The sequence below is a fragment of the Sitophilus oryzae genome, unplaced genomic scaffold (genome assembly GCF_002938485.1).
Source record: "Sitophilus oryzae breed Bouriz unplaced genomic scaffold, Soryzae_2.0 scaffold_179_pilon_pilon, whole genome shotgun sequence".
NCBI classification, from domain to species: domain Eukaryota; kingdom Metazoa; phylum Arthropoda; class Insecta; order Coleoptera; family Curculionidae; genus Sitophilus; species Sitophilus oryzae.
This window is the reverse complement of record NW_022146501.1, coordinates 4,938,397-4,963,528: the sequence shown is the minus strand read 5'-3', so window position 1 is coordinate 4,963,528 and position 25,132 is coordinate 4,938,397. Positions and strand designations below refer to the sequence as shown.

Sequence of the window (25,132 nt, the reverse complement as noted above, 5' to 3'; positions counted from 1 at the left end):
AAAGTTGCTGTTAACTTCCTGTATTTCCGGAAGTGCCGCCAGATTGAAAATATTTTTAATCGATAGATCTCGTTGTAAAAAAATGATGTGCAAAAATTCTCCGATCAAGATATTGTGGTTCTCTAGAAATTTCTAATGCACGCTCAGCCTGGGGACACTGTATACATATGTTGGAGGCCTATATCCACAAAGTTACGCGGAAAAGTTTTGATTGCATTGATTTCAACTTCTATGCGGAGGGTGTTAATCTTTTGTTGTTATATTATACCAAAAAAAGATTAACCCCCTCCGCAAAGAAGTTATATAAAGACTATTTATAACCATGAAGTTGCACGCATCTGGCAAGTTCAGTATGGACAAATCGCCATATGTCTAATTATTTCGGACATAGGCCGTATTCGGTATCTGCCTCCAACATATATATTGGATCAAAACTCATCAACGTGTATGGTTGTCTCTATTATACATGTCTATGGTTCCATACATGCAAGCGTTTAACACGCAAAAACTGCAACATTTTTATTAGTGCCACTAACTCCCTGCGTGAGTAATTTCATTATTAATGTGTATTTGTAATAATTAGTGATATTACATCAGTTGTTATTGCAGACTTTTAGTTGATATATTGCATTCGTCTTCAAAGATTTCTTGCTTGTCTGTTAAAGCCCTTGAAATATATCTTTGCTTTCAAAACAGATGCAACAAGAACCAATTATTTTAATTTAATAGACCGGGTATACAGGGTGATCTGTAGTATGTCGACTATATTTAGAAGCTCAGAAAACTAATTATAAACGGCCTTATAGTTCGTTCTTGTCTAAAAAACAAAAATTAAGTATACAATCACAGATGCGTGACTTGGTTTATGTGTCAAATTTGACATTTATTAGCTACTGGAAATGAGGATGTCTTGTTTAGTTCTACATTTTTTATTTTCCAGTCAAATTACTTGTGGAATAAATTAGTGGTTTCAATTACACTTTATACTTTTTAGTTTACGAGCATTCACAAGGGTTGAAAAAATACAATTAAAATTAATAGAATATCCTAGCAACAGCTTGCGTTAGTTAGTTGTATCCATGATACAGAGAAAACAAGGTATGATATTGCGCAGGTTTGGTCACTACGTGGCAAGCTCCGCGCGCCAATTTCAAATCGTCAAACTGATGACACATAATAATGTGAAAATTGCTTTTCAAATATCAAAAATGTCAAGCTCAATGATTTGACATAACTTTTGAGGTTATGTCCTAATTCTTCCCTATTTTAGATCTTTGAATAAGAAGACTAAGGAAGGAGCATAATGCTATCCATGTATTCATGCATGGTGGGCGGAAAAGCCACCATAAAAGCTCTCTAGGGTGGGGATCCTTGACAGTGCTGTTTGACGATTCATTTGACACATTTGAATTTGATTTGAAATTTTGTGGATTTGTCAGTCTTTACGGAGCTTATTTTATGTTATTTATTATTTATTCTACTACTGATAGTTGTATAAAGGTAGTAAATCTAGATGGAAATTGTGGCAGAACTTAAATTAACAGTGACACTATCGCGATTTATCGAAAAAGACTCTAAAATAGTTGGTTGTGTAGCGTGCGGTAGATCTCGGCAAAAATTCAGTGAAATAATGGAACAACTTTTCGCTAGTAAGTGACTATATAATATACTTAATAACTACTAATGAAATTCACTTAAATTAACTAAATTATATATTTTTCTTGCATTTTAGCTTTTATTTATTACTTGTCAAAGATTAGATGTCAAAGAATTTAGATACGTTAATTTGACTTACCTGCTTCAGTAGCGTATCGGATGTTTGTGGTAATAAATACTTATTATAACTTATCTATTTTTATTAGAATTATATATTTTTATAACAATCTTAATAACTACCAACATTTATTCACAACGTAAAATAAAACAACAAATTATTGAGTCTACCCCACGTCTACCCTACATCATAGTTTTACATTTTTTAAATAAAATTAGAACGACACTGATAAACCGGAATTTAAGTCGGCCATATTTAAGGCCCATCGCGGTGTACCTAAGATTTTTGATATGCTCCTTCCTTAGTCTTCTTATTCAAAGTTTTAGATCTTTTTTTATTAGTGGCAATTGAACAATATGGATATTTTTTTGTATGGCGTATAACGTCACAAGTGGTATGCATAAACTGAACGAAATTGGAGCCGCTATCGATCATACCGTTTTCTTTGTATCATTAGTTGTATCCATAGAGAAAGCCTAATGTTAACTTATAAAACAATCAACTTTTGATTTCTAACCACAATTTCTCTTGACGGAAGATAATCAAGGCCAAAATTACATTTCTCCCAAGTTTTAAAGTATAATTAGTGGAAAAGTTAAAACTTTGATACTTTTTCTACTAATTGAAAATGTCTACCACTAATTTTAACGTTCTGAATGCTTATACATTGAAATTAAAGGAACAAACTTCTACGCTAATTGAAACCACTAATTTATTCCACTAATTGCCAGGTTCTGAATGAAGCTTTAGTATAATTAAAACCACTAATTTCCAGGTTCTGAATGAAGCTAAACACTTATTTAGCATTTTTATGAAACCAATCACTCTGAATAAAACATTATGGCCATTATTTCTAAAATTGTATAGTAAATTTTCTCTACATACCAAAGACCACCCTATTTAATATAGTGTAAAAATATAAACCAAGGTATCTCTTAAATATTTTCTTACAACTAAAATAAATTGTGGCTTAAATAGTTTGATTATAGTACAAAAATATATAAATTATACAGGGTGTCCCAGAAATAAGTGCAAGTATTTTAACTGGTAGTATATTTCGGCCTCAGAAACACGCCTATTAGGTATTTTTTGCGAAAAAAAATTTTTTTGAAAATTTGGAATTTTTTGAAAAAAAAAATTGTAATGAATTTGAAAAATAGTAAAGAGAAAAAATGTTTCTTTTGACCAGATCTACACCTCTTAAAATACTTGCTCTCATTTTTGGGACACCCTGTATAACAAAACCAAATGTCTTTTATGAGAATGCTATTTTGGATTTAGACTGATTCGTATTAGATTATAATGTAAGAACTGAGTAGAATTTAGCCATAAAAGTATTATTTTTTTTATATTGTGTGAATGATGTGATGTAAATATTTGTATTATAAGTTATTAGTTGTATATTATTTTTATATTTGAATGTCAATGTAAATACTTAATCAGACATTTTTTATGCAATCAAATAAATTAGCAAGGCTGCTACATTTCCTAAATCATTTTTGCAGTGCTCGGTAAAATTGATAAATGCTCAATCGGTACTTTCTAATTATTATGTTTATATTTAATCGTATTTCGATATGTAGTCTGGCTTGCTTAATATTCCGAGGACGATTTTGTATGGTAACATCCTTTTTTGCTATGTATGCAAATTTATCGATTTCCTGTTGAAGTTCCTCGAATATTATTTAAAACAAATTATTATTTAACACTGTTTGGTACCCATTTGCCATTACCTGTGGTATAAAGGTAGCTACATACATACAGTTATTCCTCAAGGTGAAACTGCGCAGTCCAGCCCTTAGTAATTTTGTTTAAATGCGGATGACCGACATACGGACTAAGATCATATTTATGTCAGTAAAATTCGTAACTAGATCCGAGTATACAGGGTTGCAGTTGGGGGTGGAAGCTTTGGTATTACAACAGTAAACTAAAACACTAATTCACCACAATTTACCAAAACAATTTAATTTTAAACATTGGACGCGCGTTTTGCTAACCATGTTAGCAGCATCAACAGATGATTAAAACTATATTATGAGGTAGAGAAAATTGCAAAACAAAAATGGCTTGATTTGGAAATTATGAAATTGCAGCCTACGGACTTAACTAGTCACTTTTAAAAGCAAGTTACTCCTTTATTTTAAATGGAACACCCAGTATATTATTCCGGTGTTCAATGGGGAATTTATATATCTTCAAAATATTATTAAGGTTGCCTACCCCTCAGACAAAGATTTAACTAGATATTTTAATTTTTATGATTTTGCGTCAGTAGATCTTTATTATTTGAAAAAATCTAGGGCTGTGATATACCTTTGGTTAATTTAACAAGCATTAAAGAATGTAGAGTAAAATACTCAACGGTAATAAAACGATACACGTTTAAAATATATTTTAATTATTACAGAATTAAAACTAGATATAAACCTATAATTATGTGACAATGTTTCCCGGGTCCTATGGCCCCCCCCCTGTATCCGCCACTACATACCAGACTAGAATACGTTTTTTAAGTTTGTTTTAGGACTTATTTAAGTTTCGAAAGTATTGTTTTTAGATTTGTAAGGTATACAGGGTGTTCGCAAAGTAATAACGAGTTTCCATATATTACACATAATATTTATTACTATTAAAAATTGAAGAAAATATGGATATAGTGTTATAATATGCAGTAGAAATTTGCATTTAGTTATTGAACATCTCTGTACGTTATAAATTGAATTTCCTTATCATAGGTCAAGTTTATTCATCATTAGTTCACGATTCTCGTCATTGATAATTTATTTAAAAAACAGAATTCTACTATCGTCATAATTAAAATTTATTTAATCAACTTTAAATTATTTTTTTGGTTTACAGAGCTGTTCCTTAAAAACGACAATACTGTTATGTCTATAGAAAACATGATAGTGTTGAAGTGACTTTGTGAATGTAAATTATTTTAATACACCGGGTGTTGCTCAAAAGTGGCTCACCGTATAACTTTTTTTAGTTTTTTTTAGATAAACAAACGAGATTTGTTAGTACATGACATGACATAAATTAAGATTGATTGACGTATTCAAATGTTTTCGGTCACTTACAATACAACTTTTGATTTATAAAGGACACCTTGTGTATTTTTTATTTTATTTGATATTTTCAATTAAAAAAAGTACATTTTAAAATTCAATTTAGAGTAGGCCATAAATGTAACGAAAATTTGACTCGAAATACCAAGTGTGTGGTACCAAATTATTCGTAAAAAATGCTTTTTCCAAATATGCTTGAGCCACCCTTGTCCCATTTGAAAAAATTGAGTTATAATTAAAAATATGATTTAGGTATCTTTTAACCGGCCAGGACAAGACACGAAAAACATCAGACTATCAAATCTGTTTTTCCAAGGCTCCTTGATTAAAAATTAGTGTTTTTAACACAGCCATGACACTCTAGATTAAAATTTAAAATACTATTTTGCAAGCTAGAATGTAAAAAGTTGACATATGATATGCCATTCTATTCAGAGTGTCATTTTCTATCGAACAAAGTAAAAATATACCGAGAGTGCCATTTAAAAATCAAAAGTTGTAGTCATTTCCGGTGAAACAGGAAGTGACCGAAAACAATTGAATACGTCAATCAATCCTGATTTATCTCATATATATATACTAACGTACCAATATCGTTTATTGAAAAATATCTGAAAAAAATAAAAAAATTATAGGGGTGATTACTTTTGAGAAAAATCCGGTATATCTAAAAGTACAAAATGAAGATCACTGAATGCAACTATTAATTTGCAAACACCCTGTACAAATATGGTAATATTATTATCTCTATGTTGATATAATCTTTGCTTCTAAAAGTGATTGACGCAAACGAATATATTTTATTTGTAATATATACGGGCAAATTTTCCTTGCCTTTACCGCTTATTGAAAATAAAATGCATTTTTATTCAATTCTATTTACTTGTTTTTATTAAAATTTAGTTTACGTATTGGTTTCTGATATAATATTAATCCACAGCGTCTCTTATTGCGAATATACGGTGTCAAGTTGTAAATATTTTTGTTTTGCCAGCTAATCTAAAACATTTAATATATTAATTTGAATGTTGCAATTTTATCTGCCAGTAGACATTCTCAAATTGTATTAATTAATAATTAGTTAAAAATAAAATTTAATTACATTATTTGACTCAGCATTAAGATGCGAGCACGAGGTACGAAGACGAAGCGTATTAAAGTTGTTTATAGAAAATTAATTTTTTTCTGTTATTTTTGAGACAAATACAAAATATTCTGATAGGATTTGTTTAAGTAATTAAGAGATGCTGTACTGTGTATATTATTTTTTAGTAAATGGAGAATTAAAAAATTAACATTTTTTGTATTTAGAGTATTTCAAAATTTTTAACGGTTTCACATTTATTATATATTCGCAATATTCGCGGTTTTATATTTCATATGGCATTTTCCATATACGCCAGGGCTTGCTTCCTCCGCCATGTTGAATTAAAGATGGCGTCTGATCCTATTCCTAAAAAAAATCGTAACTTTCTTATTTATTAACCGATTTTCGTCAAGTAAAAATAATTACCTTTGTTTTGGACTAAAGAATGAAATAAAAATATAAAACTATTTTGACAGGTCGTTTTTCTGTCAAAAATAAAAAAAAAGAAAATACGTACTTCGTAAAATACGTAAAAGAAACAGTCCTTGAGTTTATGATAGGATGAGTAGTGCGGGAGATGTAGTGTATAGTGTATCCTTAAGGATACAAACAAAAATAAAACTTATGCAGGATGTAAAAATACTTTATTTTTTGCTCGATAAAACAAATACAGTTGCCTTTTGTTTTAGGTTAAACATATGAATTAAAAAAAAACATTAAATATAAATAAAAAAAAACAGAAAAAATTGTTATTCTTAATAATAGATAATAATAAACACTGAAATTCTTTTTATTCCAACAGAAAAGTATAAATTCAACTTTTAATAGCTTTTAACTACAAATACATAATAATAACTTTTTCACATTTGTATTTAGTATTTACACGTCACCATTATCTATTTCCACTTCTTTATAATCGATTCTCGGTGCATTTAGACAGGCTTGATTGCATTTTTTAAGCAAAATGCTGCATTTCCGATTATAAAAAGCCAAAACACAGTTTGCTGTGCAAAGATCTTTGCATTTGCAAAAAAAAGTTGCAATTAGGTGTTCGGGCCATGGAGGTTTGGTGTAAGTGACTGGGAAAAGCTCATTGCCACTGGCAAACCATCCCCACTCAAGTGGATCTAACTCGTTTCCTCTCCAGCTTTGTACCTGTTTATATACTCTAAAAACGTGTTGATTACTGGAGTCTTCTGTGGGAGGAAGATTTGCCAAATCAAAATTAGATCCCAAACCTTGTTTTCTCAAAGTTCAATTTTGGCCTCAAATTTTTTTGGAAATTTTCCTTTTTTGCCCTTTTTTTAAAATATCTCCATATCCTTCATTTGTCATTGTTCAATAATTACATATAATAATAATAATAAGTAAAATTGCAAACATAAAAGTTATACATGAAACCACAGTACATTAAAACATAGATATAAAACAAACATAGCATGTATAAACATCATTTGAGACGGGAAAACTGACCGACCCTGTGTTGATCCGTTCTGTAAATACGGGGTATCCGTAAAGGGTAAGGGGAAACACGAAATTCTCTATATACGAGCAATTCATCGGCGTGCTATAAATAGTTTAAATAACATTACTTGTACAAGAATTTCCATAATACCTAATCAGTTTTATTTTTTTCAAAGTTTTTTCACGTAAATGATAAATCTATACTAATATAGTTTCTTGCCTTGAACTGCTAATATAGAAATTAATTTCACCATAATATATAAAATCCTTAAGTGACTGACATACTGATTAATCACGATCCTGCTCAAACCACTCAACGTAAGAAGCTCAATTTTGGCATACAGGTTGATTCTAGAGTGTAGAGGTTCGATAAGAAGGGATTTTTCGAAATTCCAGTTGTGAAACCACTGAGGGGTGGTGAAACCACCCCTCAAATATTAAAATATTTTTTATTTAAAAAATGGTCAAGTTTTGGAAAATACGCTTAAACACGTATATTTTATTTTGTTTTTTTACATATTTTCAGATTTTTTGAAAATGTATACAGGGTGTTTCGAAAAATGTGGTCATTGATTAATCACGATTCTCCTTAAAGCGCTTGACGTAAAAATCTTATTTTTGGCAAAAGGATTTTTCGAAAGTCAAATTCCAACGAGATGAAACTACCCCTCAAATATTACCAAGTTATATAATAATATCGCCATATTGTTTTTTCTCATGCTGACATAAATGTGAGAAAATGTTATCCAGTTTGTATGTTAATGGAAATTCTTGCTTTGCTTTATCATCACCATTACAAATGATTAATTCGACGCGAACGAAGTCGCTGGTACACGCTAGTAATTTTTATAAAAATTAAAAAAATAAGAAGGAAAGTAATAAAAATTTAATAAAATCACGCACTAGTCTTCCAAGCTCGGTCTACTACCGTTGTATAAAAATTAGAATAAGCATGAAAGGATTCTACCATATCTTCTAAGAATTATAAGTTTAATTTTTAAATTATTTTCATATTAATTAAGTCCAAAATTCTGCTACTTCAGTTCTTTAAAAATGCCAAAAATTTTAAAATTTTCATTAAAAATTTATTCGTTTTTGGACTTGTATGTTATGCTTCAAGACCGACGATATTATAATATCATATTTTTTTTAAATTTAATTGATTATTTATAGATCTGTTTGGGTAATATTCATTTCCACTTTCAAAACTTCAAACAATAAAGTTTGCTATCTCCAGAAGTATATTTTTATTTCTTATTTCTTCAAGACGAATATCTGCTACCGTATGATCGAGAAAAAACGGCGTCAGCGATGGCTATGGAATGAAGATCGCTGTCATTTTATATGTAAATTTATATGGGAAATGTCATTGATGTTCATTTCCCAGCCAACTGGACGCCGTTTTTTTTTCGATCATACGGTATCTCCCTATTGTATATATATTTTCAATTAATAATTTAAGAGTTATCAACAGAAAAATTGATTTTTTATTTGGGACACCCTCTATATTTTTAATTAACTGAAAGGAATTTAAAATTACTTTTCTAAAAATATAGCACACTTGATATTTTGTTATAATCCCCTTCGAAATACAGAATTTTTAAGAGTTCGCCACTTTTAACTAGTAGGCATGGACCCCTTATTGATGATATGCCCTTAATGGAACTTGAAAACATATTTTTCGAGCAAGACGACGCACCGCCTCTGAACGCTGAAGTTATCAGCAAATTTTTGCAGCCAATTTCAAGAATAATCGAATAACTAACCAAGATCCCATGGACTTAGTGCCCATGGAAACATAGTACATTAGTGCCTTTGTCAAAGCCCTGGGACTGTATGATGAGTTATGATTCAAGGAAGGGGGACACAATGCATCTGTAAGGTCGAAGTGATTAACCCCCCTCCCACTCATTCTAAATTCTAAAAAAAATTCTAGTGCCCATGGATCTAATCCTATGGATATATTTGCGGAAGAATAAAGATTCCTTATTCTTCTGTATAATCTAGACAAGAATTAGAAATACTTAGCAGTTATGAGACGGTATCTTTCACCCCTACTGAGTTAATAAATTCCGCGAGAAATGTTCAAAAACTGCCCCGTCTGTCCATAACGGAAGACGGTCGATATGTCGAACATCTGTAGCAAAATCTCATGTCTTGGTTTGCTATTTATTGTTATTAGATATAGTTTAAATGTGTTGATGTTGGTTAAATATGTTTTAAATTGTTATAAAATTCTGCATCTCTCATAGCAAATATTATTTTCGCTTTAATTGATGCTCCCAGCTAGAATTTTTTTGCATTACAGCCGGTGCCGTTCAAAGCCTACTTATTTAAAGCGGACGAATTTTTATATACTCTACATCTCGAAGAGGAATCGAGGAAAATACCAAGTGTGTTATATTTTTGGAAAGGTAATTTTAAATTATTTTCAATAAATTAAAAATATACAGGGTGTCCCATATAAAAAATCAAATTTTCTGTTGATAATTCTTAAATTATTAATTAAAAAAAAATATACTTAAACCATGAAATTCTACGTAAAAAAGTGCTTTGGAAATGGTTTCATAAAAATACAAAATTTTCCATAGCAAAAAATTCACAGTCCTTTACAAAGATGCAACCGGGGGGCATTGAAAATGATGAATAAAAACTTAAAAATATGATTAGTGTTAATATGAGTGTATTACATACATATGTTTAAATAACGAACAAAAAACAACAAATTTAAACATTCACTGAAAAAGTAGTAATGTTAACATTAAATAAAACATTATCAATAATCAATAATAATTATGCGATCGCCACCTATCCGTAAAACAAACAAGCAAAAAAACCAAATAACATACAAAACATCAGTTTAACATGATGCCAGATCATGATCGATGACAGATAAAGAATTCTTATACGGAAAGTTACACTTTACGATATAATTTTTTAACTGTTGAAGGCAAACCCCATTTAAACACAAAACTTTTTAATACCTACTACTGTATCTAAAAGACATTTTTTTTAAATTACTAAAGCCACGCTTCTGTTTTTCTTGAATGTTGTGCGTCACGTCACAGATTAACAGGCCCACGTTTGCACCACAAGGCGATGCTGCAGACCACTAGGTAGACCGGTCGTAGAAATTTATGTTATACAACTTGTAGTCAATCTACACAACTATTATCAAAAACTTTTTTAAAATGTGTTCAGATTTTGTTAAAAGTATAGGTCAAAATCGCAAAGCTTAAATTTGATATGAGCTTCTTAGTTTTTATCTAATATAGTGGCGAATTGCAAAAATTCCTTTTCAATGAAAATTAATCAGTTAAATAAAATAATTTAATAAATTATTAATTATTTTTCCAACATATTTTACTTTGCAATTTTTTATAAATATTCAGACTCGCCAATATCGTAGTCCACCGTAGTGATGGGCAAAACTGTTATTTTTAGATAACAGTTGAAACTGTTATAGTTATTTATAAAAAACAGCTTAAAATAACAGCTTAAAAATAACAGGTTTCTTTATTTTATTGCTAAATATCTGAAAGAATATGAGGCGGTCACCGCCAGGCGTATTAACGCAGTTGCAACAATGACGTGCTCGGTGGTAGTATTTCCAGGGTGTCATAACATTTCTAAATATCGATTGTTATCTAAAATACCTCTCTAAAAACGGGGGTTGTTTACAAATAAGCGCTGTTTACAAATTGCGATATAAAAAAGCCAAAATGCCGCCACTCGTCTATATCTATAAATTCCGATCTACCTACGCCCTACCCCTCGATCCGCGTAGATTCTGAATTAGTGATGGGCAAAACTGTTATTTTTAGATAACAGTTGAAACTGTTATAGTTATTTATAAAAAACAGCTTAAAATAACAGCTTAAAAATAACAGGTTTCTTTATTTTATTGCTAAATATCTGAAAGAATATGAGGCGGTCACCGCCAGGCGTATTAACGCAGTTGCAACAATGACGTGCTCGGTGGTAGTATTTCCAGGGTGTCATAACATTTCTAAATATCGATTGTTATCTAAAATACCTCTCTAAAAACGGGGGTTGTTTACAAATAAGCGCTGTTTACAAATTGCGATATAAAAAAGCCAAAATGCCGCCACTCGTCTATATCTATAAATTCCGATCTACCTACGCCCTACCCCTCGATCCGCGTAGATTCTGAATTGCGTAGCAGTGTACAGGGTGCATCTCACTCGACGGGCGAGAAGCTCTTCGTTATGATTTTACCATTTGCGGTCAAAAAATAGCAATATAAGAAAATGTGTAGTATATTCTTCATAAGTAAACCAACTACACACTAGAGTTCGAATTAATTTTACACTTAAACTAGCATGTACAGTTTGACAAATATAGGAAGAGACTTGGGGATAGCACCGGTCGCGCACACGATAGAGAGAGAACGCATTCGGCGGAAGAGAGATGCAGTTACGCTACGAAAAATCTGATTGAAGCAAATTTGTGGGATGTCCACTGCGCATCGGGGGGCGTCTCTTATTTTATATTTCTCACGTCTCTAGCTATACTTGTTAAGTTGTACCCGCGACTTCGTTCGCATCGAATTATTAATTTGTAATGGTGATGATAAAGCAAAGCAAGAATTTCCATTAACATACAAACTGGATAAAATTTTCTCACATTTGCCAAAAATATGCTTTAAACGTCGAGCAGTTTAAGCAGAATCGTGGTTAATCAATTACTCAACTTTTTGGAACACCCTGTATTATTTTTTAAAAAATTTCAAAATATGTAAAAAAACAAAATAAATTATGCGTGTCCAATCGTTTTCCCGAAAGACTAACCGTTTTTTAAATAATAAATATTGTAATATTTGAGGGGCGTTTTCACCCTCTTGGAATTTGAGATTCGAGAAACCCCTCCTTATCGCACCTCTACACCCCACAGTCAATCCGTTTACCAAAAATCAGCTTTAAACGTCAAGCAGTTTAAGCAGAATAGTGATTACTCAGTGGTCATATTTTATGAAACACCCTGTATATATTTTGTAAAAATCTCAAAATATGTAAAACAACAAAATAAAATATACGTGTTTAAGAGTTTTTTCGAAAAACTCACCAGTTTTTAAATAAAAAATATTCTAATATTTGAGGGTGGTTTCACCCCCTTAGAATTTGAGTTTCGAAAAATCCCTTCTTATCGCACCTCTACACCCTAAAGTCAATCCGTTTTCCAAAAATCAGCTTTTTACGTCAAGGGCTTTAAGCAGGATCGTGATTAATCAATGACCAGATTTTTCAAAACACCCTGTATACATTTTTAAAAAATCTTAAAATATTATTCTGAAAATTTTTCAGAATAAATAAATACTTAAATATTGAAACTTAATAACAAAGTATTGAAACATACAGCGCCATAATATCTCGACCTCCGCCCGTTATGCTCGTAACAGGTTGAAAAACAATATGTATCTAAAACAACTGATGCGTTATTCTCCAACCTGTTTCAAACCTCCGATTATCTCGAACGCCGTTCTGTTATGCTCGTAACAGGTAAAAAAACAACATAGCTAAAACAACTGATGCGTTATTCTCCAACCCGTTGCGAGCCTCCATCGACAATCGACCGATGCAGCAGCGCTCCTTTCCCACTCCTGTTATCTCGACAGCCAGGCGTTATGCCCGCAACTGTTTCAAAAAAGCTGCTTCTTTTATATCCTATTATTTTTAAGCTGTTGTCAGCCCAACACGACGCGCCGCGCCGTAGCGCATACCCCACTCCGTTGTCCGTTGTATCTCGCCGCCTGTATCGATGGTTGTCGAAATAATAGGTTTTCCATCCATACTAGTTGTTTTTTGGAATTGCTTCGAGCAGCATCGAATTTCGTGGCGGTGCAGAGCGCCGACTTCGTTTCACGAACACTCGATCTCTGCGTGTCGTTATTTTATATCTGTTATTTTTTAAAAGCAGTAACGGTTGCGTTATGTTATTTCTAAATAATTGTTATAAAATAACAGATAGTTAAATAACAACCCATCACTAACTCAGAACGGTTCTGAAAGGAGCTGAGCGCGATAGCCTAGGATATGGGTGTCCATATGGCGCGGAACAGTTCTGAACTTTATGACTCAATTAAATGGAGTGAGAGTATCGCGTTCTTGAACAGTTCAGAGCTGCACAACTGCATGAATGGAGGACAGTAATAATAATGCATTTTTGTACAACAAACTTTCATTCCTTACACTGTAAAAAAAAATGAGTGAAATTTCACTCAGATTTCACTCAATACTTTCTCAATTTCTGTCCACACCCGATTGAGTGAAATTTCCACTCTACAGAACCGAGTGAATCTTCAATTCTCAGAGTGAAAAGCACTGAGTGTTTTCACTCAATCGAGATTAGACGAAAGACTCCTTTTTTACTCATTATTGTTTACCTTGAGTAGGATTTTGATCGATTTTGATAATTTATTCACTTTAAAATGAGTGAACTCACTAAGTGTTGAGTTCAAGACACCTTTTATTGAGTGACTTTTACTCAAATTTGTGTTACACTTAACTCGATTAGTACTCATATCTGAGTATTAATTTCACTCAGTATTGAGAAATATATTCTAAATTATTTTTTTAAAAGCTATATGTAAGCTAACTTGTTATTTTATAACAGGTGGGCAGGTGCCTTTCAAAGGTAAGTTTCAGTTTAGGACATGGTCTCGAACATGTCCATTTCCTAAAATTCACTTTTGGGAGGCATCTGGTCACTTGTAATAAAATAACAAGTTAGCTTACATAGCTTTTAAAAAAATCATTTAGAATATTTCGTTTTTTTTAACAAACCAAATAAAAAACTGTAGAACCTTCAAAAATATTTTTATTTGTCATTTTTATTTGACAAAAAAACAAATAAAACCAAATATAACACTATTATTATAATATCAAAAACATTTTAAAAAGTTTTCAACTCTTTTTGGAAAAAATACAGGAACTTTTTAAGCTAGATGTCTAGAAAAGTTGCATCACATCGCAAAAATCCGCTTTATTAAGAGCATTCGTCAGCTCGGCTACCAACATTCTCGAATATTTCTAATTTCTAAACTAACTTTTAATAACGAAAATCCTCCGGAAAATCCAGATACTTTTCCTCCTGAAAATTAAAAAAAAATGTTATTCTGCCAAATGTTCCAGTTCCCAGTTCCAGATTGAGGGAAAGTACCTAGATTTTCGCTACGCTAATTAGTCCAGGAAACATCCGAGCATTGCGGCAATCAGTAGATGCAGTAGAATTTGAATATATGTTGGGCGGATTTCTGCGATGTGAAAAAAAATGTTCTTAACATAAAACATACTTAGGAGTTATGAGTTCGTATTCGCTTCACCACGCCACGCGGCCACTGTCACACTTTACATCACACACACATACACTATGGACTTGTAACCTGGGCACCTTCGAAGGAACAAGACAACCTATTTGTAGGACAAGACAACCTGATTCGAACGACTCGAACAGATAATTAAAAACTGAGGAACAGGGAAATAGCTTATTCGGTATCGAAGAAGCGCGTATGACGTATGATTAGTAATGAGCGAAAATACTCTAAACTGGGTGATTTAACTCAAATTTTTATTGTGTAAAACTATAACATGAGTTTTTAAGTGAATTTTTCTATTCCATTACTCAAAGATAGGGGTTATAACTCGAACATGAGCTTATTCAATAGCTATTGATTAAATAGAGATCATATTTGAGTAAAATGATGAATTTACTCTATTTTAGATAAAAATGTCCTCAATTATTTCACTCAAAAAATTCACTCCCTGAGAAATATGTGTTCACTCAGGCTGATTTTTTACAGTGTATTCTACTCCCTATGGGTATGAATTTCATAAATTCGCTGTCCAAATAATTAACTCGTGTCTTTTAAATGATCCTCGCAAATTTTTATGTGTATAATCCAGAGGTCACGAAGGTTTATATAAATTTTTACTAACTTTACTCATTTGGTTGATGAATTTCAATAATCTCTTCTAATTCTTTCTGTAGAATTTCATTCTTCTAGACCAGATAGTAAGGAATTTTCATACAACAAATTGTTCGACATAATTTTACACTCTAAGAGGATGAATTTCCTAAAATCGCTTTGCGTAGCTAATTCACTAATCACTAATGCCATTTAAACGAACCTTTGTGCTAATATTTATGTTTCTAAAGCTGGCGGTATCAACTGACCCCTAAAATATCTAAAAACTTGATATATAATCTAACTAACACACCACTGACAATGACAAATAAATAATTTATTTCTGGAGGTATTTTGTATCGGTGTTTTTCAGGTATATTTTAGTATTCAGTCGTTTTACACAAAGAAATAGCCATTAAACAATATAAAAATACTTCGTAACAAATCTATACATACATACTTTTCATTTAAAAATAGAATCAAGATTGGTGAAGCGGTTTCGGCGGGATGGATATAACAAAAAAAAACCTTTGAGCTTTTATATGTATGGATATGGATTATGTATGTAAGAAAATCCGAAAATTTAAAAACCGTTTTTTCATCCCCCAGTATATGAATTTAGGACACACTTTGTATATCAAAAATAAAACTTTTAATTAGACCCGTCTGAAATAAATAATCTTAATAATTCTAGAAGTTATCGAAGTCAAAGTATTTCAAAGAAGTCCAATTTTAGCCCCAAAATGATTTTGAAATTTTGCTTTTTAAAACTCTTTTTCAAATTTTTCTAACCACTTCCATTGACTGAAACTAATTATGTATGTTTGGATAGAGGATTTACGGCGCTCTTCTGTGGCGGTTTTATATTTCTTAATAATTATATATAAGGTGTTTTAGAACTCGAACCAAAGTCGAGATTTTGCAAAATCTGAAAAAAGAAAATCTCTCGAAAATAATAAATAGTGAAATGACATTTACCCTCTATGGATAGAACCCTACCTATGGTCCCATATAAACTGTATTACTAAAATAAATAGCTTTGACATATAAAGTTTTTACTTTTAGCAAACTTTCATTCCCTATTCTACCCTATTCCCAATTCATACCCTGTATGAATTTCATAAATCCCTATGTCCAAATAATTAACTCATATTTTTTAAATGATCCTTTGTGCAAATTTTTATGTGTATAATCCAGATGTCACGAAGGTTTATATAATTTTTTACTAACTTTACCCATTTGGTTGATGAATTTCAAAAATCTCTTCTTATTCTTCTTTCTGTAGAATTTCATTCTTCTAGACCAGATGGTAAATGATTTTCATATAACAAATCGTTCGACATAATTTTACACTCTAAGAGGATGAATTTTCTAAAATCGCTTTGCATAACTAATTCACTAATCACTAATGTCCTTTAAACGAACCTTTGTGCTAATATTGATGTATCTAAAGCTGATGGTATGAACTGACCCCTAAAATATCTAAAAACTTGATGTATAATCTTACTGACACACCACTGACAATGACAAATAATTGATTTCTGGAGGTATTTTGTGTAGGTGTTTTTCAGGTATGTTTTAATATTTATTCGTTTTACATAAAGAAATACCGATTAAACGATATAATAATACTTCATAACAAATCTAGACATATATACCTTTCATTTAAAAAAAGAATCATCAAACTGGTGAGGCGGTTTCGGCGGGATGGATGTAACAAAAAAAACCCGTTGATCTTTTATATATGCATCCCACTTCGGTGTCACAAGCTGAATTTTTCAGGGAACGAAGTACAAGTACGTGATATGGGGACCCTTATTCCAAAAGTAGTTCAAAATTAGACCGGGAAAAACGGCACTATCATCAAAAATCGATATATTAATACCACCGTTTAGAGAAAACAAATACTTATATTTTGGACCAGTACAAAATAAAGTCTTCGTAGGGAGTAATTTTTTATAATTATTTACAAAAAAACATTTCCATTAGCGCTTATGACCGAAAAAAACTTTAAACATGAATACCTCATTTCAATCATGCGAAAATTTGGTTTAAAAATAGATTTTTTTTAATATAACTTTCATTTAACGAAAAACGAAGGCCTAAATGAAAAAAAGAAACAATTTAAAAGTTTCGCTTATGTCTTGACAAGGTAACAAAGCTAACCCCATATTTTTTGCTTTTAAACTAATAAAGATATATCAATAAACAATTAGCGATGTAATGGTTTTTTCGCGCGCTGGCCGACTGCCGCCGCTGCGTCGAGATTTCCTATACCCTTGTATATATGACGTTATGGTGTGGCAAATGTAGCATTTTAATTCGATTTGGGCTCCCTTATATAGGATAACAGAAACATTTTCAATGTTAAAAGTTACAGCGATTTGTTAAAAATGCATATTTTTGAAAAACACCCCGTAACTCCGAAACGGTAACAGATATCGATATGCGGTTTTCACCATCATGTTTTTGACAAAAATTGAGCTCCAGACACCGATATTAGTTTTTGTCTATCTCCTATAGAAAAATGTCTTTCCATTTAAAAGCGTCGAATTTGACCCACCCTGTACATATTTTTTTGTACCGTTTTTTTGCTCTCCTGTAAAATTAGGAATAATGGAGTTAGCAGTTTATCACGTTTCACCGACGATAGGTGGTGCTCATTAACGAGATTTTTTTTACTTCTTAATATTGTACAGAGTGTTGTAGAAATCGATCCAAAGTCAAAAATTTGCAAAATCTAAAAATCCTAAAAATCTCGAAAACGATAAATTGTAAAATGATGGTTAACCCCTGTGTAGATAGAGCTTGTGGAGCCCTACAATAGCCCCATTTAAACTGTGAATGAACCCATCTAAAACGAATAGTTTTTGAGATATTTCGAATAACAGTTTTCAATTGTCGATTTCCTGAGCATACCCTTTTGAAAAAAATCGATTTTTGAATTTTTCAATTTTTTGTACTTTTTTCACCTGAAACGTGTAAAGTGCGTTAAAATATGAATATTAGTAGCATTTTTATCCTTTTTTTGCATTATCATGTATTTTAAAAATTCCCTAAAATTAAAAAATCGGTTTTCATTTTTTTTTCTCGTCCTGTATACGACTTTGTTATAAAAATAGCTTCTCTTCCTCCTTAATATGGAGTTTGTTTGAGGTAAATCGGTTAAAAAATAAGAAAGTTACAGTATTTAAAAAAATATTATGTTGGCCATCTTTAATTCAACATGGCGGAAAAAGCAAGCCTCCTAGAAGGTGTAACTTTTTTTACAGAGTACTATTGATGGGTAATCTGTGACAAAAATTAGCTTGATTGCAAAAACTTTTCCTAAAGGCCATTATTTCACCTAACTGCCCTGGCTTAATAGTAAAATTTTATCAAAGCAACCCAATGATTTTTCTCTCGTATTTTACCGTTGAAGAGCCACATAAAATCATAAAATAATACCGCGAGTATCTGCGAATACGTTAAAGAATTTGAAATACTCTAAATACAAAAAATGTTCATTTTTTAATTATCTATCTAATAAAAGAATAATATAAAGGGTGAAAATACCATTTAAAATAACGAAGAAAAATTATTTTATATTTTAGAAAGTTTGGTTGGAATTTTGCCGGACCCTGTATGTTCTCTTATCATGGCAATCTAGTGTCGACATTTTAATATCTCACTTTTTGTATTTTTTAACATATTAATTATCCAATAAACCACAATATATGTATGTACTTACATCCTTTCACATTACTACTAGATTTTTTGTCAGATTTTAATGTATTCATGGGGAAAATTAGCATTTTTGTTGAAAGCTGGCGCCGCGTGTGGCCTATCATTTCTGACCATCGGAAGTGGAAGTAACTTATCTATATACAAAATTTCGAGAATTTGTGTAACAATGAACTGTAAACAGCCGGGACACATGGCCGCATCACACAACTGGGAAAATAGACTATTTAACAAGGACCAGATAGTTGATACACTGAGAAAACATTTTTCGGACTTTTACTAAAAAGTTTATCTCATTTTTCTAAAAGAATAATAGGAAATTTTAAAAGTCATATAATGTAGAAAAATACAAGACAAATAATTGTTACGTTGCTTTAAAAAATACTTTTGAAAGAGCCATATGTTTACAGGGTGTCTCACTAAGAATATCTCTCGGCTGTATCTCGGAAAGTATTAGCCCTAGGGCCTGCAAAAAAAAATATTAATAACTAAAGAGGCTATGAGAAATTGCTGGAAATTATTTTCAAGTTTGTAGAACGGCCGCTAGAGGGCGCAAATGCTATAAAAAAAATAAGAAAAAGGAGTTTTTACACAATTTTGCCTAGATAACGGGTATTATAAATAAGAGCTTCATAATTTTCCCCTATCTGTCAAAATAAAGTGGTGGGGAAATGTTAGAACTGTTTTTAATTAAATATTAATTACTCCGGACTGGATGACCGGAATCCAACAAACGGGGCTCGTTTAATAGAGCCTTTCTTATTCTATATTGTATCATATACACAATAATACGCTGATAGTAAAGAGTATAGCGTAACCAGCAATTTATCCCGGAGGGGCCTGGGGGGGGGGAGGCCTAGGGCTTTTGTTTTTTTAAAAATGAAAAATAATTTTAAAAAACACTTTTTTTGAATAAAACGTTTACATGAATTTCTCTATCAATAAATTTCATAGACTTGGTTATCAAACCGTGTTCCCGTAGATTACTTAAATACCTACAAATTTTCTAAAAAAATAAAAATTAACTCATGTTTTGAACACAAAAAAATAATTTTAACTAAACAAAATTAGAAAACGTCATTTTTACTGCATCACAAGCAAATAAAAATTAATACGTAGCCAAGAGTCATAATTCAGGATTTCTCTGGGGGGTGCCCAGCGGTACCTGGGTGGGGCCCGGCACCCGAGCACCCCTGTAGTTACGTCAATGTTAAAAACTTAAAAAGTCAGCGAAAACCGCATCTTGATATCTTCTTTCAAATCGATGATATTAGCAAAATTATAATAAATGCGAAAAAATAAGCCCTTAATTACCTCATTTTTATAACACGGTTACAGTAGCCCTCTTGATTATGACTATTCTAATAAAAAATAAGATAGAAACGATTAGTTTGTTCAAATATCAACAATATACCAGATGTATTAATTTCTAATAATTAAGATATCCATGACATTGAATAAGAAACGCTGCCTCAGTGAAGTCATGGTAGGCTTTGGAAAAAAAGCTTTTAACGTAAAAGTATAAACGTCAAATGTTATTTGATCAACATCTTGATATTCTTAGCAGGTTTTTTCTCTTTTGAAGAGAGGCATTTTTAGAAATGCAATCAAAATATAAAAAACGCTTCTGAGACTATCGAAATCTATACTAATATATAAAATCCTTAAGTGACTCTGACTCACTGATTAATCACGATCCTGCTCAAACCACTCAACGTAAGAAGCTCAATTTTGGCATACAGGTTGATTCTAGGGTGTAGAGGTGATAAGAAGGGATTTTTCGAAATTCCAGTTTCAAGGGGGTGAAACCACCCCTCAAATATTACACAATTTTTTATTTAAAAAACGGTCGTTTCCGAAAAAAAGCTTAAACACGTATATTTTTTACATATTTTAAGATTTTTTAAAAATGTATACAGGGTGTTTCGAAAAATCTGGGCATTGATTAATCACGATCCTGCTTAAAGCGCTTGACGTAAAAAGCTGATTTTTGGAAAAAGGATTGACTTTAGGGTTTAGAGGTTCGATAAGAAGGAATTTTTCGAAACTCTAATTCTAAGGGGGTGAAACCACCCCTACCCCTCAAATATTAGAATATTTTTTTATTTAAAAACCGGTGAGTTTTTCGGAAAAACTCTTAAACATGTATATTTTATTTTGTTCTTTTACATATTTTTTAAAAATTTATACAAGGTGTTTCATAAAATATGACCAATGAGTAATCACGATTCCATTGAGTAATCACGAGCTGATTTTTGGCAAACGGATTGACTGTGGAAGAGGTTCGATTAAAAGGGGTTTCTCGAATCTCGGTTATTAACTAAATCGTTAGTCTGCCGGGAAAACGCTTGGACACGCATAATATATTTTGATTTTTTACATACATATTTTGAATTTTTTTAAAAAATGATACAGGGTGTTCCAAAAAGTTGGTTAATTGATTAACCACGATTCTGCTTAAACTGCTTGACGTAAAAAGCTTATTTTTGGCAAACGGATTGGGTGAAACTACCCCTCAAATATTACCAAGTTATATAATAATATCGCCATATTGTTTTTTCTCATGCTGACATAAATGTGAGAAAATTTTATCCAGTTTGTATGTTAATGGAAATTCTTGCTTTGCTTTATCATCACCATTACAAATTATTAATTCGACGCGAACGAAGTCGCGGGTACACGCTACTGTTGATATAATAATATTTTGATGTTTAAACTATTCCTTTAAAAGCATTTCCAAAACCTACCATGACTTCGCTGAGGCATCGTTTCTTATTCATCGTTAAATTCATATTTACAGCAAGTAATTTTCACATTTTACAGGGAATAAAAATTAATAGTCACAGGTATACATACTTACTAATGTTAATTCACGTTTTAGCACAACTCTACCCTTGTCGACTCTACCCATTTTTCTCTCAGTGTATCTAGGCATCTGGTTAGAAAAGCGAAAAAAAATCTGGCCGGGTCTCTGGTTTGGGAAAAAAACCAGAAAATCTCCCGAATACTATCCAGAAACGGTTTTCAGGGAACGGTACGGTGGTACATTTGGCCGACATACGGTGTACGTCTGACGGCGAAGAGGCCTTCTGACAGAAGTAAAACAAATGTCGACTTTTTTCGGCTCTCAAAGGCGGCCCTGAGATGAATCACTCGCTTGTTTTCACATCGCAGACGTAACAATATTGATACGGATTGTTCCAATGTTGAATGTAAATTTCAGTAAAACAACCCAAACAGGGTGTAAAAATATAGTGTACCTAGCTTTTCTGGCAATGTTTTACATTCACTGTAATAGGGTGATCCCGAGAACTTCGGTAGCATATTGTGCAGATCAAAATAAGTAAAAAAGTTCGTATAAATGTATGTCCTAAAATGCTTAGTTTCGGAGATACAGGATGTAGAAGTTTCATTTTTATTTCGGGTTTTTTCAAATAATTTCTGAACTACTCGTATATAGTTCAGTCATTGGGGATCAAAAAAGGTGCCTGCTTGGGAAAAAGTCCGGAAGTTTTGAAACTTTGCAGGTTTATAGGTTATGGGGTCCTAACTAAAATCCATAAAATGCACATTTCCAGATTTGCCGCCGGCGCCGCCATCTTGCCAAGATGGCGCCCAAAATCGGTATTTTGTGAATATCTCGAAAATTATGCGTTTTTCGCGAAAATTTGAAGAGCGCAAAATTAAAGAGAATAAAATTTCCTATAAAAAAGGTTTTACAAAAATTTTCGCTAAAGTCAACCATTTAGGCACAAAATCCCTGGAAATTTTACAATTTTGCGTAAAATATGATATATTATGTACCTATAAACCTGCAAAGTTGCAAAACTTCCGGACTTTTTTCCAAGCAAAAATCCCCAATGACTGAACTAATAGGCGATATTTGGATTAAAATTTGTATTTGGGTGTTTATTGTCAATATTACTTCTACTTGTAGGGGGCGCCATTTACATGTGTTTAAACTGTTTTGAAGAGTAATAACATTTCATCCGTACCTGTATAAAACTACTGAGTGAAAAAATATATATTTCCGTCACATTTACACAAAAATGACTTTTGGTAAAAATCCCTGCGAGCAAACAAGTGGAAAAATATAAACATGTTGAGTACCTATAAAAGAGTTATTTTACTGAAATGATAAGTTTGGGAACTTTTTATTTTTTTAAATTAATTATAAATTTTTCTTCGAGAAAATTATGGTAAAGCAGTTTCTGTAGAATTTTTGGCACAAAAACCTTTCAAGTTTATGATTTCTGTCTAATAACTATCTAGTCAACATGTTTAATTTATGTCAATGATGACAGGTATTGATAATTTTGATTCCAAATATCTCGAGAACTATTCTTAGGTAAAAAAACTTAGTAAATGTATATTTTTTTTATTCAGTTTTTATTTTGGTACGGACGAAAACTTGTTAGGTACTCTTCAAACAAGTTAAAAAATATGTTAAGTGGCGCCCTCTACAAGTTCATATGTACTGTATGTATACTCTACATCAGAGTTCCTTAATTTGTGGTCCGCGGATCCTTGTCTTATGTTCTCTTGACTGTCTTTATTGTAATCTAGTCCAAAAACAATTTCAAGAGATACTGAAAAAAGGCTGGGAAGCATTCACAAGAAGGTATTACTGCACGCTGAGATGCGTTTTCTGTCTCGTGGCAAAGTCGTGTCGCGTGTTTTTGAGCTGAGAGATGAGATCAGAATGATCAAATTTTTTTTTCAAGAACTCTGTAGCTGTAGGCAGCGCCAATAAACATCATTTTAATAAGTTTGAATGGCTAACAATGGTGGCATATTTTATATACCTTAAGTGCCCTTAACGAGCTAAATTTAAGTCTACAAGGAAGAGATAAAAATGTAATTTTTTTGTACTAAAATTTCTGTGGTTTTTTTTAATTAAGGGGGTCCTTGAAATGGTGCTTGATTTTTTAGGGGTCCGCAAACTGAAAACGGTTAAGAAACGCTGCTCTACATGTATATTTGAGTCATATGGACATCAAAATCAAATTTCTCATGTCAAAAAACTCCCATACACCGATTTTCATCCAAATATTGACGTTAGTTCAGAAATTATTTGGAAAAAATCGAAATAAAAATGAAACCGCTACACCCCGTATCTGCGAAACTAAGCATTTTAGGACATACATTTATACGAATTTTTTAATTATTTTTATCTGCAGGATATGCTGCCGAGGCTTCCCGAATACAATTTGTACCACCCTGTATATTCAAGTTTTGATTATATAGTCTGTCCAACGACCGAGGGAAGACTTCGACAGACGACATCCAAAAAATGACAGGAAATACAATTTTCCGGCGAAAATGACAATAAAAAATATAAATATACATAAATAAATATATACAAAATGTCAATATCAGAAATCCTCCTGTTGGACAGATCATGTTATTAGATGGTAGATATATTATCATCATTCTACAAAATGGTAATTTGCAAATACATAAGTTATTTACTAGCATATGTTTATTTATTTAGATCGGTAACACCTGCTGAACTAATTATAAGAAAATACCTGGTAAGTAATATACCAGAACAAAACCAGTATATAGAAAAAATGTTCAAGTATATTTACAAGAGACAAATACCTAAGAATAAAACAAATAACCAACATACTCTGGTTTCTGCAAAACTAGAAATAACCCAAGGTTATAGAAGTTCAACCGTTTATTTATGTAGGTGTAAATAAGGCATAATCTAAAAGCATTTAAATGGAGGTACACAGGGTGTCTCGAAAAAACATAAAAATAAATTAATTAATATTTTCATCTGCAGAATATGCTGTTGAAGTTTCCCGAATACAATTCGGACAACTGTATAGTTTAATACTCATACTCAAATTATCTGCCAAGTCGAGCACAGCCGTACCATCTTTTTCTCGAAGGTATTAGCGGCATTTTTGACCACCCTGTAACTTCGTTGTGGATAAAGCACGAATATTAAAAATTCGAACTTCTTTAATATTATTCTGAATTATGTATTGGCCGAGAAAAAATAGGAGGATAACCTACAAAATGTCTCGCTACATAATTCTTCAACTATAAAAATTTGTTAGATCTTATGTAAAACC

At 31.8% G+C, this 25,132-nt stretch overlaps 1 protein-coding gene across 1 annotated transcript in view; it reads right to left on the bottom strand.

The window, feature by feature from the left end:
- LOC115882709 (putative serine protease K12H4.7) overlaps positions 1 to 25,132 on the bottom strand; it is a gene marked incomplete in the record, with an annotated part of 747,005 nt that overhangs the window by 106,633 nt on the left and 615,240 nt on the right.